The following is a 5,281-nucleotide window of genomic DNA, read 5'->3' as shown; positions in this document are numbered from 1 at the left end:
ACTTGATGTCTTTGAAAACTTAATTACGGGCGTCATAGCCTAAAAAATTGGGTTATCTTGGCTCCCCCAAACATGGAGGATGCTGTGTTCTCCACGTGGATGCGACACCCAAAGATAGGGAAAGAGGCGTACTTACCTGATCCGCGCTATTATTCATAATGGACAGTTGTATTGTAGCTGTTGCACCTTTGCAGTACTTTGGTTGTGTAAATGTTAGTGAAGCTAATGTAATTTTTTGAGGGAAAAGACCGTATGTCCACAAGGTAGGAAGACAAGTGTCTTATTTAACCAAGGGGGAAGTGTTGGGGAGTGCAAGACCCTAATAGTATTTAAATAAGGAACTGTTGTAGTTTCCTTAAGCACCAATAGATGTCCCTTTCCACTAATGCCCCACCAGGACAAATGTCTATAGTCTGTTATCACAGAGATAGAAGTGGAGTTCTGCCTTAGTGATGTCTGGCAACATCTCCCTGCAACTTACTAGTGATGTTGCAAGGATATATGTAGGAAGGGTGGGCAGGTTCAGAGGTTGGTTGGTGGACAGAGGATGGGCAAAGGTGTTCTCCCCTTTGTGGGCTTAGTGGCAGACAAGAAACACATAGTGCTGGGTGGTGCACCCCCTCTGGGATGGGTCCAGGGGGGCACCTGGATACCTCTCTTTGGAGAGGAGAGAGAAAGCTGGACTATTACTCCTGCTGGAAAGTTGAAGCCTGTGTAAGTCTGGATATTGGGTCTCTCCGGGGAAGATTAACTAACTCTTTGTGACCTGTACTAATGCTGATGTACTTGTTATGAGCTAAATTACATCAAGTAAAGTTTACACTTCATTTATTATGGAATCTGGGCTGAAATAAAACAGTGTCAGGGCCACTCACAAAGGGTGAAGAAGGCAGGAGAAGTGAAAAATCTAGGACAACATAGTGAGCTGAATTGGAGAGTTTTTCCAAATCAGGTATTTTGGCCCAGATTGCCTTCTCCAAACTCTTCACCCTTTGTGAATAACCCTGTGTGTATCACAAAATGTTTTGCTTTTTTATTTTATATATATTTTGTGTATTTTAGACCGCAGAATGATCTGTAAAGTTCAGTTTCCCTTTTCAATATAAAAATTTAACAAAGCTTTTAGTTAATTTTTACACTCTTTAGAAGAAAGGATTATCATGGCAGCACTGAATGCCCAGCAAGGTTTAAGAATTACACTGAGGTTAATTATTTGCTTTGCACGTTAGTAGAAAAACAATGGGCATGAATTTCATTTTATCAGGTATTTTTACATCTGTTGTATGCCACATTTATCTTCCTAATCCTAGATATCTTCCTAATCCTTTTCTTGTACAAGTTTGTTTTATGAAATCAAGACTGTACGTAAAGGAGAAAAATATGAAGAACAAAAGTCTTATATAAGGTTATCTTGTATGGAGTCACACACCTGTAAATTATGTTCACAAGACAATGCTATTAAATGCTGCCTTCAAGACCTCCACATGATCACCCATTGTAATAATACTTTACATTTAAAAATAAAAACGGACATATTAAAGGCATTTGTACTTTAGCCAAAGACTTTCAAAGTCCTCTTTTAAATATCTAAAAAATGAATATAAAAATAACTATTTCCACAGAATTGCTGGTTGCATATAATTACTCACACCGTAACCTCTTCCCTTTGTGTACATTTTTTGCAATAATGGTGAGCAGGCAGCATCTCACAGATTATGTTGTACTAAAATTTGTCTTCCGATACATCTTAAGAGCACCAAGACCTGCTAACTATGAAAAAAGAACTCTTAGAGACCAGTAACTAATAATGAGGATATAATTATTTTTATTGCTTTAGAACACATTAAAGCCCAACTTCAGGCAAGATTACCTTCACAGGTTTCAGGCAGACACCTTCTCTTTCCTAAGGAGGACCTTATTCTTTTACAGGCATACTTATATGTCCTACAAATCATTACGTTTATATGATGGAGGAAGTCCAACTCCCCCTGTACTTCCTGTCCGCTTTTGCGGGTCTCCTAGACCTTAGCGTGATAGTAGCATCTCTGGTTACACCTCACAAAATGGAGCCAGGCATATAAACTAAATCATTTACAGGACATAGAAGTATGCCTGCATGAAAGTGAGTTCCTCGCAAGGAATGAGAAGCTATGCCTGCTTGAAACCTGTAAAAGTTATTCTGTCTGGAGTGAACCTGTACTTTATCCATGCAAGTCAGGACTGTTTCAATTCCCACGCCATTCCTCGCCAAAGCACATTTTCACCTTTTTCACTCCCTATTCAGCAAATGGAAATGAGGAAAGGAAAGCCTCTGTATTCTGTGGCAGTGAAGAAAGCCCTCTGTATGCTGTGTAGCTAGATTGTTTTAGTTGATTCTCCCCATCCCTACAGTATGTCACAGTGCTGGCGTATTACCAAGCTTATCTTTAAAGTCTGCCTGTGCTAAGTGTGCCTGCATATCACAAAATCTCCTTTCCTTTCCTAATTTGCTTAAGGTCAGCCAATGAAAAAAGAATATAGGAATTTTAGGTCAATAGGGAAAGGCAAAGCAAAAGGAGGTAAAATCTATTATTACATTCGATGCTCCTTTGAGTTTTCACTTATGATTTTAATACATAGTGAGGAATTTATTAAACTTGGAGCAGCCAGAATCTGGAGCAGTTGACCATGGTAACCAATCAGCTTCTCTCTTCAGTTTGTTCAATTCATCTTTGAAAATAAAAGAGAGAAGCTGATTGGTTGTCATGCACAGCTACTCCAGATTTTATCTGCTCCAGTTTTCATAAATGCCCCTCAAAGTGTATTTGTACTTTTGCAGTCAAAATTGAGAAAAACCCTACGATATGTTTGATATGTGTTCCTATCCGCACAGCATATCTAAAAATAATTTTAACAAATATTTCTTAACTTTTGAATATCTTTATGTAGCAGGGCTTTACAAGCTTGTAATAATTTCAGTAACAGGAAAGTCTGTCTTAATAGAAAGACTTAGGACATACTTAGCATCTCCTAATTAACATACAATGTCTTCAGGGCTTTAACCCTTTGTTACGACAGACAGCCCTTCTAGTTTACAAGTGATAATGAAATCTGCCAGCACAGTACCGACAGGGTTAATTATTTTAAACAATTTTCCCCCTCACCCCCAGGCAGTGAGAACTAAGCAGATTTTTAGTCCTGTATTTAACACAAAGGACATTTAAAATTAAGGTAAGCTGCAATTTATATGATTAAGAACATGTAACAAATATAAAGTAGGTGTTATCCTAATTTGGCCGCAAAAGTGAAAACACACTTTAAGGAGTGCTAGCTATTTCTGGTTTAGCAACAACAAGTTGACAGGTATACTAATCCCTCCCTACTCTATTTAAAAATAAACATCCATTGCATGTGTGTGTGTAGGGAGGCTTTAAACCAGCAGTATTACATATTTTATTTGTTATTCAAACTACCTCACAGGTTTCAATTTCTTTGAAGCTGAGTGGGAAATGTTGTTTATAATGTTACAATGTACTTTTTTCATGCTCTACTTAAACATAATACAAATTCTGATTCTGCTCATTAGCATCACATTTATTTTGCCTATTAATTAAGTATAAATCATGTAAAAGTTGTTATAAGATTCAACAGTCAGTGACAAGATATTACTTTTAAACATGATATCTTTTAATTACCATCCACTTTTTTTTTTAGAGTCAAGAATGCCATTAGGACCAATTTTTTTTATAGATTGATAGGTCACATTTCTTGTCCAGCAATCAGTCAGTTCACAATGCCCAATCCACTTTCATGGTAAATCTTCACTTTATGAACAGTCTCCTTTAGAATGTTGATGGTTCTTTTTTTTATTTCTAAGCAATTTCACTGACGTTTAACTCATTACCTAAAATAACGCTGTGACAAATAGATGTGTCTACTACTCAAACAGCATGCGGAATTAATTACGGCTCAATAATTGTCATTGTTACAGAGCTCATTACATTGGCATAATGCCTTGCTTTTAAACCATTAAAAATTATGTCTGTCATTCACCTACAGGTATGCGATAATAAAAGCAAACTGCACTTAGCAGCCATTCTAAAATAAAAGCAACAACAAATCATTTTATACCATGCTTTGCCTCTAATGTCAAATATACATGATAACTAAAGAAATAAGTCAATGCACATAAGGATGCTAAACATGCTACAGTCTAATATTTTGTTGTCTAAACAAGTTACTCTCCGCTCCTGTTCTCTGGATCATTGCTCTATTTGACTCACCCGGCTAGCTTCACTTGTGTTAATGACCAATGGCTATACTCAGCTACTGACGGTTTCCAAGGAGGTATCAAAAAATATTAAAGGACATTTTCAGGTTTATGGTGTGTGTTGAGGTGCATATGTGTATTTAAAGTTTGTGTGATGGTGTATGTGTGTATGTAGTGCAGTTAATAACCTGCATCTAGTGCAGGGTCCCTCCTCTTCAGTGTCCAATGGGACCGGTAAGTTGATTTCTGAAATTTCCATGGATGGATTTGCAATCCATCCTAGGGGTCTCACAGAATATAATAATGGATGCAGCTTTGCAGTTGTGTTTGTGTCACTGTATTTTTAAATGTTGAAATCTCGCGTGATTGTACAAATCACATGAGGTTTCACTGATTGCCACAGCAAGAGAATACAGGAAGAGAGGCATTATTGTGTCTATCTCCATGATCTTCCATTGCATTATGGGAGATATAGTTTGTAAACCAATACTGAGCATATGGGGGTGATTTACTAACCTAAACACACGCACGCACCAGGTGCGTGTGATTTTCATACAGCAAAACGTATTTATCAACCAAAAAGTCTCTAAAAGCATATTTCCACTAATGCCATATATGGAAAAATCATGCACATGATACATATATAATGCTGCTTCACAGTTTAGACAAAAATGGTTAGCTCATGCATTTACATTCCTGCATTCATCAACGCAAGCAACACAATGTAGAGCTAATTTACACAGCATCACCTTGCAATTCATGCTTGGCTTTGCACAACACACCTGCTGGGTGTGTACACACTACAAAGGTGTTTAGATTCCACCCATAGATCATGCTGGGAGGGAACACACTACAGAGGTGTATACATGTTCGTGGTGTGTTTATAAGGTTAGTAAATCAACCCCTATGACTCCAAGCCCTTTATCTAATGAAAAAAAAGTAATCAAAGCGAGGGATTGAGTCCCCAGTATAAAAATTCATATGCAAATATTCTTAGGCTGGGTTCACACCCAGGCGTTCCTAATAGGCACG

The sequence above is a fragment of the Nanorana parkeri genome, unplaced genomic scaffold (genome assembly GCF_000935625.1).
Source record: "Nanorana parkeri isolate BGI_ZX_2015 unplaced genomic scaffold, ASM93562v1 scaffold142, whole genome shotgun sequence".
NCBI lineage: Eukaryota > Metazoa > Chordata > Amphibia > Anura > Dicroglossidae > Nanorana > Nanorana parkeri.
This window is presented reverse-complemented; position numbering follows the sequence as displayed.